We start from the raw sequence: 15,280 nt of genomic DNA, 5'->3' as shown, positions 1-15,280 counted from the left end.
TCAGGTTAGTTTGTTATTCTACTCCAACTCCATTAAAAATAACAACAAAAAATGCACATCCTGTATTTCCTTCCAGTTTTACTAGCAGGGGTTAGTGATGGGTATTACTGCTAACTTTTTTTAAAATCAGGTAGAACCCAATCAATTTTAACTGATTGGAAGAAGATCAATCTGAATCAGAAAAAAAGTCAACATTTTATAAATATTTAAAAAGAATTTATATAACTTTCAAATATTTGCTTGGAGATACATCTAGTACCATACTCTATGTATTCTTTATTACATATTAGAAATACATACAGTAAACTACCAGCACTTTCTTTTTGGATTTCATAAAAGAATTGTTCTTTCCAATAAACTTCTGAATAACAAAAGAAGCTTAAAAATATTTTAAGACATCTTTTAGATGAAAAAATAAAATCTCAGCTTCTTTAACATTAGGAGTGACTAATAATATTTCCCATAATATTCACGTGGGTGATAATACAAAATAACTTAAGACACAGTACAAAATTCTTAGGCCTTCCTTCACCTTTACATTTGACTTCAATGCCTTTAGAATCATCAAGAAACATGCAGTTCAACTAGTAAGACACTGTGCTAATTATTAAAACAGCAGAGTGAGCAATGTAGCAGCATAAAAGAAGGGCCTAAGCCTGCTTGGAACAGCGGGTCTCTAAGAAAGCTACAGAGAAGTTGTAAAATGTTAGCAGAACCTTAAAGAACTAGAGGATTCCACCAATTAAATGATGATAATAATAGATAATACTAAGTACCTACCTCATGACAAGCATTATTCTATACATTTGATATGTATTAACTCATTTAATCCTCATAGCTACTCTTGGAAGAAGTGCCATTATCCTATATAATATCCTATATACTAAAAGCATAATAAGCTAAGTGTCTGACTGATCAAGTGACCATTTGGTTAACCACTTGACCAGTCGCTGTGATGCGCATTGACCACCAGGGGGGCAGATGCTCCAACCAGTAGGTTAGCTTGCTGCTGGGGTCCAGCCAATCAGGACTGGGCGAGAGGACTGGACACACCTTGGAGCCCTCCTGCCAGCTGGCCAACCTCCCACGGTCCCTCCCCAGCCGGCTGGCCCCCATTGGCCCTGATCGGGACTGGGCAAGATGGCCCCAATCGCCAGCCAGGCTGAGGGACCCCACCTGTGCACGAATGCCTCTAGTTACTTGTATAAGGAGGAAAACGAAGCACAGATAGGTCACACAGCCAGCAGGTAGTGGAGAAAGATGCATGATGAAAAGTGATAGACTAAGTTGAAAATGGTAGAAAGGAAACAGGCTATGATAATAGTAAATTCTGGATTGATATAATTCACTCTTTTCCTTATATGGAAGTGCCATAAAAAGTTAGAGATGAAACAAAGGATCTTTCTATCCCCAGATCTGCCTGACTCTAACCAAAAGCTAGCTACCACTGCACACAGGTAGTCGGAAACAGAGCTAGTGGACTGTATTACTACGAAAGAGGACACAGTTCCTTCTCAGAAGGGAACAGGAGAAAAGAGATATTAAGCAAATTATGAGTTTTTCAATTCAGAGTTGTCACCTTAGAAGTGACTCTAGCAAGGCTGCTGTGTTCTTTGGAAATGCTTTCATTAGTTTTATGGGGCTCATTTCATAAAGACTACATTATAGTTATTATACTCTGTTTTTGAACTTACATACTTCCTATGTTTGAATATGTAAACTGAACCCTTTTCATTGGGATGGGTAAGGACTGGAATGTTTATTTAAATAATTAAGTAAATATTTATTTTTCATTTTTTTAAAGCTTAATGTGTAGACTCTAGATTCTAATTGCCTGGTTTCTTACTCTAACTTCTCGGCTTACTAGCTAACTTGGATAAATTACTTAACTTCTCCATTTCTAGGTTCTCCCTACTTCAGGACTGTATTGAGGGTACCATTATTCAGTTATCTTATTGTTGCCATTGATGCTGCTGCTCAGTATGTCTAGCATGTACACATTCATATGGAAAAAACAAAAAAGTATTAAATATGGTCTCTCGCTTTATATAGTTATTTCACAAGATGAAATGAATGAATGAATACTAAGTATAATAGGGGTTTTATGAAGGAAAAACATCTGAGTGTGGAGAAGTGTCTATATAAAAGGACGTATTTGAATTGGGACATGTAAATGGGTTAATATTTCAATGGGATAGGGAAGCAAGGAAGTGATGAAACAAGTGCATACTTTCTCTGATATTGAGCATCAAAGTCACAACTTCTAGACTATACACAAAAATAAAAAACTCACATTACTACTCAATGTAATGTTTATTTAAATGTCTATAATTAGAATTTATGGCAATTTTGGCAAAGACAAGGTTGAAGTTTAGTTGTTAGTAGCTACATAAAGAGATTTTTATCACGCAAATTAAATATGGATAAAATTTTTAAACTGAAACCAAAGGGCAATACCTTTACTTACTCTTCAACAGAAGACTGCACTTGAAATGTTATTTTTCAGTTTAAGTCAATTCAATAATAAATAATCTGCCAAAACTTTCCCTGATGACAGAATTGAAGAGTGGAATAAAATTTCCTTTGTAATCTACATTGGCTATTTCTAAGAGGCAGGAATGGTTTTAACTAAAATACCAATAAGTCCACTATTCATATCTTTACTAAGGTTTAAATTCCTAAACTACTCAGAAATCATGTTGTTTGGGTGGAAATAAGCAAAATGAGGTCTATGGGGAGCTTCTCATGTCCAGTGCAAAGCCCTTAACCCTTCGCATTTGGATATAATGGGAAATTCTGAGAATGGTGCAGTGCAGAGTCCATAATCTGGACATGTCTTCCAGTTTAGCACCCAAAAAGTCATGTCTGGTTCCAATGAGGGTGGGAAGACAGAAAAATGTATAAGCTGGTTTTCAAAGTGTTCTGATGTACAAACAACACTGCTCTAGTTACCATTAAAAAATAAAAGACAAAAAGGTGAGAAAGACATTCTACTTTATAAAGAACCCCTATGTGGCCCCACAGGGAACATTTGTATAAGGGGGGGGGGAATTGACTGTAGGGGTGGTGCCCTGCAGAAAGTAAGCAGGACTGGTAGCCCTTCAGATTAGTGGGCTCATTGAGGTGATGGTATCCAGACAAAATGGGATCCACACCCAGCCAGAGTAGACATGCTGGCCAAGGAGTAATCTATACCCAGGCGACAATTATCAGCTGATAACGCAGGCCTAATGAGTAGCAGGTATGGCAAGTGAGAAAATGGCAATGTCCAATAATGATCGGGCTTGTTTATGAACACGTGACAACCCCTGTGGACTCCACAAAATATGTGTAATTAAGGAGAAGGCTTTGCAGGGATCATGCATTATCAGAGGGCAAAAGACAAATATCTGCTAGTAAGACCATATAAAATTAAAGAGAACTGATGGAGTAAATAAAACAAATTTGCAAAATCTGTAAATAATAACTAGATGGACATGGTGGGAGGGGACCAAATCAATATCCTTTTTAGTCCTCAAAATGTCTTGCTGTCTCCACAGTGTGCAGTTTTTTCGAAAGATGCAGAGCTTTAAACATCTTGCATTTTACTCAAGAATGTCAGTGGTTGAAAAGAATTTCGTTTAAAAATTCTGCCTGAAGGAAGTAGTCAAGACTGAACTCGTATTATTCAAATATTGTATTAGTGCATAAATAGTTGTTTTGTAAGGAGGAAGAATTTCAGAAGAATGCTGGATTCTGCATTTTGGTCGAGGGGTATGAAAAAGGGAGTGTCAAACAAAGTAAGCTGAGAAATGCTGCCCTACTCGGCGCTCTTGGGCATTTCTCTAGGGATAAAACCCAATGTAGTTGACTTAGAACTAGAACAAAAGTAGCTATATTGGAGGGAAATGAATGAAAGAATGATTTAATTAAAAATACAGCAAACTGTCTTAATATTGAATAGAGAAAAGAATTATCCAAATGAAAAGAATAGCAGATGGAAGAACTTAAACAAATAAAAGTTGCCCATAATTTTTCATTTATTTTAAAACATCTTTGTAACATTTGCAACTTTCTGTTACTTTAATTTTATAAGGTAGTTGTTTATAGTCTCAGATGTCTCAGAAGGTCATTCTGAATCCAAACTTCAGTCTCCAAGAGAGAATAAGAAGCATGATTTAAACTGAGCATAAACTAAATTTAGATTTTCTTTGTTCTTTTGTGTGTGAGGGTAGTTGAGGGGGGTAATCTATGATAGCCCAAATTTTCAGGACAGAGATGAGAGGATCCTAGAAAGCCCATTACAATAAATTAATATTTATTTGACTTAAGAATAATTGTTACCATATAAACTGAATTTTAAGAAAGTAACATGCAAAATAGAAACAGCTGTACTTGATGCTATGGCTTGTTACACTTTTGATAATCTTTTGAAAAATAAAAACTATGTTTTAGAGATAAAGATTACCTTGCCAATAAATAAGTCTGCAAAATACTTGCTTTTCTTGGTTTCTGAAGTCAGCTATTTTGATTGCTTTGGGAAGAACTAAAAGCTTGAGGGCAAATAAGACCCTAATGTAAAACATGATGGGGAAGAAAGGATTAACAAAGAGAAGACATTGTGCAGTTTAACAAAGATAAATGACATTATGGCGCCAACATGACATTTAAGATGAAGGTGTATTAACAAAATGCCTCAAACAGCCTGAGGGACTATCTTGGGCATGAATTTAGAACATATACTTGCTATTTATTATCAAGAGATATTCTGAGGAACATCTATTCATCGATCCAAAATGTACAAAAATAAAGACAACTGAAGAGCAGGAATTTAACATAAACCCCTGGCTAGTTGCGTTAGGTGTTCTAGTCATCATTAGATAATTTTCAAATTACATTAAACGTAATATATTCCCCCATAATATTTTATCTAATGTCATCAACATAAAATTATATTAATACCTATAAAGCATATACATGAATGTATTTAATCTACATCATATTATTAGAACTAAAAACATTGACATATTCAACATTAAACAAAATAATTAAGTAATTATAAAATTCATGGAAAGGACAAAGGAGTCTCAAAATAAAGAGACTTCAAGCTTGGCCCTGGCTGGGTGAGCATCATCCCATACACCAAAAGGCTGTAGGTTTCATTCCAGTCAGAATGAACCTAGGTTGTGGTTCCATCTCTGGTCGGGGAGTGTATGAGAGGCAACTGATCAATGTCTCTCTCCCACATCAATGTTTCTCTGTCTCTCCTCCCCTTCCTTTCTCTCTAAAATCAATTAAAAACCTATACTCAGGTGAGTGTTAAAATAAATGAATAAAGAAAGAAGAAGGAAGGAAGGAAGGAAGGAAGGAAGGAAGGAAGGAAGGAAGGAAGGAAGGAAGGAAGGAAGGAAGGGAGATTTTAAAGAAGAGGAGGGGGAGAGACACTTCAAGTTTGGATTGAGCTAATTATAATAGAAGACTGAAGTATTAGGAATACTGGGTCATTTGGACCTGAGAGTTCTATATCTAAATATTAATTAAATATCAACATACTTTGAGCATTTTAGGTATATGACATTTTACCATGCATCATAGATAGATTGATAAAGCAGGGTCTCTACTATCAAATACCTGTAATCTAGTGCAGCAGATAACATAATCACTAAAAAATAACAATATGGAATTTGTGTAAGTGCTAATTTAGCAACATAGACAAAGGGCTATGGGTGCTCCATAAATGTTCTAGCTTGATTATAAAGAAATGTTCTTAGAAAGTAGAGCACATTTTGATAGAGGGAGAGATAAAAAGGAGAGAACAATTTACAAAAGCATATATTAGACAGAAAGATGCAAGGATTATTTGAGAAAAAAATTGCAATTGGTTTGGTGCACAAACAGAAGAGATAAATCAGGGCCACACTAAGGAAGCCTCTGAATGCCAGACTTAGGAATTAAGACTCGATATCCGTTAGGTAGCTAACTAAGGAGTAAAGAAAAGTGTCTGATTTGGTAAAGTATTTTAGGAAGGGTAATCGACAGATGAGAATTGTTGTTTGAAGATTAACTGTGTGGGTGGGAATATTAGAGGAGGGAGGAATATTTGATACAAGTGACCAGTTAGAAATGGAATAAGTAACAGATAACACCAATATTCCTTAACAAAGACTTGAATTGGGATGGTGGCAGATGGAATGTAAATAAAGGAACAGATTTAAGTGATCTTGTGAAGAAAGAATCAACAGCATATGAGGACTGATGAACAGTGGAAGTGAGGGCAAAGGAAGAATCTGGAGCAACCACCAAGGGATGGGGATCTGATTACTGCACAGATAGTGACCCTTGCTGTGAACATGGCTCCCCTGAGTAGACATGCCTCCATCATCATGTGCCAGGTAAAAGGGTTCCAGTGCATTCTGTTCACAATGACTGCCTCATTTATTCAACGCACACACCTCCATTTTCCTAGTACCTGACCTGGCTATTAGTCTCCTTTATACGTTAGCCTTGCCCCCTCAGTTTGTAATTCTGTCTCTTTCTCTTCCTTAGACTATGCTTCAGCTTCTTCACTGTCCCGAAGGACTCACAAATACCATTTTTCTTGGCCACACCTGGTTCCCAGGAACCTCTTACTCATTGCTGTTCCCACCTGGTATATCCAAGTTTCAAGGGCCGCACCTGACTTAAAACATACTTAGAAATAGGTTAATCTAGAAGAGGAACAAGTTTTGCTAATGTCAGTAAGTTGAATATTAGAAACATTGGGAATTAAAGGTATAAGTGTAGATATGGGTAGAAAATGTTTGGCTGGTAGCTAGAAATACAGGAAAGAGGCCTGGATCATATAAAAACTATTGAGAGATTTTCTAAATAGAAAGCAAAGTTAAAACCGCTAAATAAGGTCCAAGAAGAACATTTAATTCAAGGGTAAATATTTTTGTAATTCTCCAACAAGGAAAAAATGAAAAAGCCAGATTGAAGAGAAAATGGTATATGTGTGCTTAAGTTATAGGGATCAAACTTGTTTTCAAATTTTAATGTAGAGATGACCTGGATATGGTTTAATGAGAAGGAATTTTTTATGGGGGACACAGACATTAAATCTTCTAAAGTAGGTGTGGTTCTATTGCTCTGAATGCTGGGCTCCAAGCCAACAATTTCTTAATTCTAATCCTGCTGTGACAAATTTACTCCAAATCATTTAACCTCTGCCTCAATTTCCCCACTTGCAAAAGGGATAATAATATTGACCTACATTTGTAAGAGTGCTGTAAGTATTAATTAATGTTGTATAATGCTTTGAAGATGAAAAGTGCTGAACATTATTAGTGGGTATTGCACAACTAATTGCCTCTAATGCTGAAAAGTTTATCCTGTAATTTTATTCAAATAGCATTTATCAAATAAGTGTCCTAGCTTCCTTAGAGACATTTATCTTCAAATGTGATTTTTAAATTATTTTAAATATATAGGGCAGGGCAAAAGTAAGTTTACAGTTGTGAGTATGCAAAATAGTTTATTCTTACATTATCATTTATTAATTAACATATTACATAGTAATGCATGCTTTTTGTTTAAAAAATGCAAAAAATATGGAAGTACTGAATGTTAAAATGAACATGTTCTCCTCCCTATCATCCTCCCCATGCTGAAGGGAGCCACTGCACACGCAGCATGGCCTGTGGCCTTCCACACATTGATGAAGTTAGAGTATGTCTACACCCATACTGACTTGGTTTGCATTTTGTAAAGACAGGATTTTACTATACCTACACTTTGCTTTTTTTTTTAAATTGAATACCATAGCATAGATATTCTCCCTCTTAGTATATACAGATTTACCTCAGTGTTCTTAAATAACTGCAAGATGTTCCAATGGATGGTGATCATAATTTAATTAACCATTCCCTTAATGGGGAACATTGTTTCTACTTTTTGCCTTACAAATACTACTACTACTATGAAAATATATGTGCACATCTTATGTTTTGAGAGGTACTGTCAAATTGGCCTCCATGATTGTACCAATTTTCAAGTCCACCAATCATGTGGCTGCCCATTTCCTTATGACCTCAGTAAGATGGAGTTTTATCAAAATTTTAATCTTTGCCAATCTGGTAGGTAAATTAATGGATCCTTTTAGTTTTAAGTTCCATTTTCCATTCATTAAAAAGATCAAACATCTTTTCATGTATTTTTTAAAACAATTGTGCACTATAAATGACATTTTTCTAGCTTTTGCCCATCTTTTTATTGAGTTCTTTATCTCTTTCTTTGTATATGAATATTAATCCTTTGTTATATACGTTGGGCATATTTAGTCCTTTGTAATTTTTTTCAACTTTATAAATGAAGAAAATAAGGTACTGTAGAATTCACTCTTTTAAAATTGGGAATAACATAACAGGAAGCTCTTTGAACTCAATTCAGTGAGTGCTGTGCAAAGTGCCATAGACAGAGGATGGTCTTCACAGCTGCTAAAAATTGGTCAGACGATGCTATTTCTAGATGAAGCAAAGGCAGTAGATTCCTATGTCACAACAAAACTTGTGCATCATTCTAATTAAAAAGAGGTTGGAAGAAATTCTGTGCCTAGAAAAAAATAGAAGAAGTCCCTTCACTTTCCCAAAATAAACTGTAACAAAACTCTTGATAGATCTCCTGTTATACTTAAATTTGGAAAATATTTCTCTAGGGCATTGTACAACTGTTTAATTCACTTAGTTAAATAGATCTTGTCAATTTAACATTTTCCCTACTGTAAGCAGTTTTGACATTTAGACAATGTATCAATGGGTTCTTCGCTGTGGCCTGTTTCCTCCTCTTCTTTCTACTCATTACATGCAACAAATTAAATTTCACTAATATTTAAAGATCAGTGTTGACCTTTGCATGGCCGTTTTCTAGGTTCCTGTTAATTCAAACATCTTGTTTGCTGATGCTCATTTTAAATATTTTGCTGCATACAATTTCCAATATTCCTAAGAGACTTGTATTTAGTTGATGTGCATTTTTCCCATGACCTTGCAAAGTAATTGCAATGGCTTATAGAAGGCATTTTAGAAAGAAAGTAAAATAGGCTTGCATAACTAATAATATTAACAACAATAAAATAATCTTTGCTTACCACCACCTCCAACACATGTACCCACCGTTCTGATCTTAAAAAATATAAATTGTTTTAACGACATATCTCAATCACAATAAAAAGACAAGGAAAACAGAAATGCTGGCAATATGATCATATCAATTCTAGGTTTTAATTCCATAAGTATACTAGTTTTATGCTACACTTGAATAGACAGAAAGAAATGTGATTTTGAAGAAAAAATAAACTGAATTTCAGGAATAATTCCTAAAGAGCTAAGTTACAGACAAGAGAACACTGAAATGCTCTTATCTAAACGAATGCTATCTGCCAAAATAATTTGTCAATTTAGAGTTACTGTTTTAAAAAGTATATAAATCAAAGACAGTTGAAAAGTGAGAGAGAATAAAAAAGATAGAGAACCTTTCTCTTCAAACAGGAAAGACAGTGAAAAATTTTGAAGTAGCCTGCAGCTATACCACCTCAACCTTGTCAGATTTCACTTGTCAACTCTCTGATGACAGATTGCCACCCCGCTCCAAAAAACTAACCCTAGTAACTGTTGAAAGAAATGGCTTCTTATAAAAAGGGGAATATCGCATGCAACCTGATAGTTGTATACTTGAAAATCCTTTTTTCCCAAATGAAACCTGAAAAATTTTTTCTTTAGCTTTTTATCAAAACTCAGGAGCTAAAGACCTCTCCCACTCTGGGGAAGTGAAAAGAGGATAACATTTTTTAAAACCTATTAAATGAACTTCATTATTTCATTTAATCCTCACAGTAACCTGAAATTATATACTAAATTGTGTGTGTATTTGCATGTATATGTTGTGTGTGTGTGTGTGTGTGTGTGTGTGTGTAAAGTATTTTTTCTGGGCAGGAAATAGTTTCTCCAAGAAGTCCATTTGCTTCCCCTGTCCGCATCCCCCAGTGAAATCTGATAGATTCTAACCCTCTGAATTTACAGATATGAAAACTAAGGTCCAAGGAAGGAAAGTAATCTGCACAAGTTCAGTCAGCTTGTTAGTGGGACAGTGAGGACTAGAATTCCTGTCCACAGATTAGCTGTGTGGTGCTCTTTCTACTCTACCTCTCCCCGCCTAAGCGCTGTGCTAAATAGAGCCTTGTAGCTAAGCTTCTGCTTCAGCCCCTGAGACAAGTGTCAGTGTAGGCTTGTGTAATTAATCCATGGCGAAAGACAGAGATGGAGCCTATATTCTCGCTAACTTTATTTTGCCTAGGAAGCTCTTGGAAGAAGTTACTTGAATGACTATTTAAGGATTATTTTTAATACATCAATATTTTGTAAATAAACTGATGTACTTAAAACATCTCATTAAAAGCAGGATTTCTTAAATACTAAAGAATCTTCACAGAATTTGTTTAGCAAACTTCATAGATAATATAAAAATAAGCTCCACCATGAATTATGTTTTATAGCTATTAAATAAGTTAATGTCTTCCTTTTAAGTTACTACATTTTATCAGAAAAGCGTTATTTCTACTTTGACTACCCTTATTTCATAGTGGCTCTCATTAAGTTCTCAACCCCTCAGTCTCTATGACAAATTCTTAATAAAATGCAAACAAACCCTAAACACTCACAGTTTATGAGAATTCTGCAGAGAATCCTTTTATATTGTGACTTTTTTCCCTTCATACTCTTTCTTCCCGATTGTTTCTTCCACCTTTACTAATGGTTTGTCACAGAGTTATCACGTACATAATACTTTTATTATTTTGTTTCAGTGGCTGAATAGAGAACCAAAGTAGATAACTCAGGAAAATACAGCCTTTTCTTATTGAAATAAAGGCTTGTGAATAACCACGAAGGTCCCCTGAGAAGGGATCAATTTCACTTTAATATATTTAACACAGGTATACATCATCACAGCTTAAAATGTTAGTAATTCCCCAATGCAGTAGGAAATTATTACCTGATATTTAAATATCAGGCAACTAAAACAAGATCCTAGATTATGTTTTACCCTAAAGCCCATAAAATGGATTAATAAAAAAAATGTTTCCTATGCTTTTAAAACTGCACTGATATTAAGCTATGCAGTAAATAGGATAATGTATTTGAAAATATGTGGTAAATGATAATAGTTCAATAAATGTCAGTTTCCTTTTCCTGAATATTCAATAACCATAAAAGAGGCCTATTTCAGTAATACAAAAGGAAAACTATTCTAATTATTTTAGCATTTCACTAGGTATCATTTCATCTTCTATTTTTAGTTTGGTTCAACCTACATTTGCTAGCATCTACAAAGTGCCAGCCATTGGACCAAGAAAAAAAGACAAGCAGTATTTGCATTTGAAGAGGTCATAACTTAGTGGGGGATGCAGTGGTAGGAGAAGAACAAGAAATACAATCACATCAGAGTATGGAAAGTAAATTAGAATCATGTCCAAGAAAGTACAGGGAAGAGAGTTTATTAATTCTAGAATCTGACACAATTTTAATCACAAAAGCAGAAATTATATAGAGTCATGTGTCAGTTAACAATGGGGATATATTCTAAGAAATGCATCATTAGGTGATTTCACCATTGTGGGAACATCACAGTGCAGGCTGTATGGGACAGCCTACTGCTCCTAGGCTACAAACCTGTACATAATGTTACTGTACTGAATACTGTAGCTACTTGTAACACAATGATATTTATGTATCTAAACATAGAAAAGGTATTGTAATATGATATAAAAGATAAACTATGGCACACCTGTATAGGGCACTTACCATGAATGGAGCCTGCAGAACTGGAAGTTGCTCTGGGTGAGTCAGTGAGTGAGTGGTGAGTGAATGTGAAGGTCTAGTACATTACTGTACACTACTGAGACTTTATACACACTGTACACTTAGGCTACACTAAACTTAAAAAAAGGCCCCGCCGGCGTGGCTTAGTGGTTGAGCATCAGCCTATGGACCAGTAGATCACAGTTCAATTCTTGGTCAGGGCATATGCCCAGGTTGCGGGCTCAATCACCAGTGTGGAGTGTGTAGGAGGCAGCCGATCAATGATTCTTTCTCATCGATGTTTCTCTCTCTTTCTCTCTCTCTCCCTCTACCTTCCTCTCTGAAATCAATTTAAAAAATAAAATAAATAAACAAACAAACAGTATTTTCCTTTCTTCAAAAAATAAATTAGCCTTAGCTTACTGGAACATTTTTACTTTATAAACTTTAACTTTTTAAATGTTTAGACTTTTGTAATAACAGTTTAAAACACATTTTACAGCTGTATGAAAATATTATTCTATAAGCTTGTTTTTATTATTTTTAATGTTTTACTTTTTCACTTTTTATTAAGAACATACACACACCTTAGCCTAGGCCAGTGATGGCGAACCTTTTGAGCTCGGCGTGTCAGCATTTTGAAAAACCCTAACTTAACTCTGGTGCTGTGTCACATATAGAAATTTTTTGATATTTGCAACCATAGTAAAACAAAGACTTATATTTTTGATATTTATTTTATATATTTAAATGTCATTTAACAAAGAAAAATCAACCAAAAAAATGAGTTCGCGTGTCACCTCTGACACGTGTGTCATAGGTTCGCCATCACTGGCTAGGCTTACACAGGGTCAGGATAATCGCATCACTACCTTGCACCTCCACATCTTGACCAGATGCAGGGAGCTGTCATCTGATAACAGTGCCTTCTTCCGGAACACCTCCTGAAGACCTGCCTGAGGCTCTTCCTGAGAAGGAGTCACTCTCCTTAGGAAGACGGCCAGGGAGGTTGATTTGTTTCTTTTTTTCATCAAATATTTGCTTTTAAGCAGATAAAGCCCCATAAACATTCTTTTCTATTAATGACAACCTTCTAGTGTTGGGGTCCACATTTTCAAAATTTTTAAGGAGCTTGTTGAGGTCTCTAAAAGCTGCTGCTAAACCCTGCAGTGAATTTCCTTGGAGGGGTTCTTCTTTTGCTCTGCAGGTTTCTTTTCTCCTGTTTCTTCTTCAGCCCTGTGCTCCTGTTCCAGTTCCAACAACTCTGTATTAGTCAATTCCTCAGGAATCACTGATAGGGGTACGAGGACAGAATAAAAATATGATTTTTATTTTTCTCTTCCTTTCTCTTTTCTTTGCCTCCCTTTTACTAACAGAATGTGTAAATAATTGATTAATTATTTATATATGTTTAACCTTGCCTGATTCTGACTAAGACTTTGTTGCAGTTCTCAGATGACCAGGCAAGAACAAAGAGACTTCTAACCCAGCCCTGAACTTACACGCCTTGCCACCAGGAATGCAGAAGCTGACGGATTGGGTTTGAGAAGCACTGGGACGACCCAATCACCGACTGACCGGTTTCATAAGGCTGACCCCTGAATACATTCATCAAGCTGTAACACCCCACAGGGGCTCCATTTCCAGGACCACAAATCACCAGAAACCCCTTTGTACTCCTTACCCACATTCCCTTTCCCCAATTCCCCTAGATAAACTTACTCCTAACAAGCTTAAGGAGGAAGGTGGATGTTATGGTTTTTACCCGCCACCTTCCTAGATTTCCTGCATCTGATATTATTAAACACACACTTATAATCCAATCCCTGTCTCTGCTTTTTGGCAAGGTGGTGACAGGCAGCACGAGCCCTGGACTCGGTTGATCTCCAGTTACATCACCTCTAGGAGCTCTTCAATGTTATTCTCATCCACACCCAAGTTAAAGTTGTTTGCCATCTCAATCATAGCCTGTTGATTTTTACAACCTTCTCACCCTTGGCAAATCCTTTGAAGCCATGGACAAACGTCTTGAGTATCTTCTTTCAGATGCCATTCATACACTCCTTGGTGACATCACCCCAAGCCCAAACAATGTTCTTGATACAGTCACTGATGCTGTAATCCTTCCAGAATTGTGTTTTCTCAGTGTCTTCCTCAGTTGCAGCAATAGCCTGAGCAGATGTCTTCCCTAGGTACTAAGCCTTAAAACCTGTTATAACTCCTTGATTTATCAAGGAGAATCGAAGAAATGGTGTCTGGAAAGAGAAACACCACTTCAATATTGAGATAAAGATCAATAATAAAAAGAGGATGTATGGGAACATTACCAACAATAAGCAAAATCTTTAAAGGTATGTTATTCTTCAAAGAGTACTTCTCCATTTTGCTGGGATAGCAACTCAGGAGGACATTTAGAAGGGGAGCTGGGTCATCCATGACTTCCTATGGTTCCTGTAGTATGTTGGCAGCAGGCATCATTGACATGCGTATAGGCCCCGGGCTCTCACTTTGCCAGATCACAAAGGGTTTCCATATACAGCCTGCAACATTGCCCCCAAGTATGACTGCTATCCTGTCCTTAAAACCTTGAAACCCGACACTGACTGGCCTCCTTATGGAGAAAGTCCTTTCAGACATCTGTTTCCAGAGTAGGGAGGTTTCATCCATCTTGGATATTTGCTCTAGCAAGTAGTTTCCCTCCACAATCAAGCTTATCTGGAGTTTCCAAAAATTCTTCAGCTGCCTTCATATCAGCCCTCAAACACAGACTCACCACTCACTTTCACACTGTGTAATGAATAGCAATCCTTGAATCATTTAAACCACCCAGAGCTAGCAGTAAATTCAACATGTAGTCGAGTCCAGACTTTTCTTCCAACAGCGCAAACATTTTCCCCTTTGGCTTGATTGTCATGGTGCTGAGAGGGATATGCTTCCATGCCTGGTCTTTAATCCAGGTAATTACAACTTTCTCCAACTTTTGTACTTAGGCCCTGCTCAAAGTTTTGTTAGTCTCATTGCCTCTAATGAAGCACATGCTTTAACAGCTTCCGTCATTTTGTTCTTGTTCTTCAAGATCATAGCTGTGGTGGAATGGAACATGCCTGACTGGCGAGCAATAACCATCACTGATTTCCCACCTTTGTTGTCCTTAGTCACTTTTAATTTTATTTCCAGGTCAATCACTAGATGTAGCATCTTACTGGCAACATTTGTAGTGGATTTGGTATGCTTAAGAGCCGTGATGAATGGAACAATACAAGATTAAATGAAGCACAAGAGAAAATGATGCAATCAAGAAACAAGGTAAACACGAGAGGCTGTGAGAGGCTGTAAGAGGCTACTGCCGGCATAACATGGCATACTGTTTTACAGCAGACTTTTTTTAAAAAATATATTTTATTGATTTTTTACAGAAAGGAAGGGAGAGGGATTTTGAAAAAGAAACCTCGATGACAGAGAAACATCGA

The 15,280-nt window shown here is 36.2% G+C and overlaps 1 protein-coding gene across 1 annotated transcript in view; it reads right to left on the bottom strand.

The window, feature by feature from the left end:
- The window catches only part of WDPCP (WD repeat containing planar cell polarity effector), a 236,106-nt gene that overhangs the window by 178,646 nt on the left and 42,180 nt on the right, over positions 1–15,280 (bottom strand). The window lies entirely within an intron of this gene.

The sequence above is a fragment of the Myotis lucifugus genome, unplaced genomic scaffold (genome assembly GCF_000147115.1).
Source record: "Myotis lucifugus unplaced genomic scaffold, Myoluc2.0 scaffold_6, whole genome shotgun sequence".
Lineage (NCBI taxonomy): Eukaryota > Metazoa > Chordata > Mammalia > Chiroptera > Vespertilionidae > Myotis > Myotis lucifugus.
The sequence above is the reverse complement of the archived record's forward strand: the minus strand, read 5'-3'. Positions and strand labels throughout refer to the sequence as shown.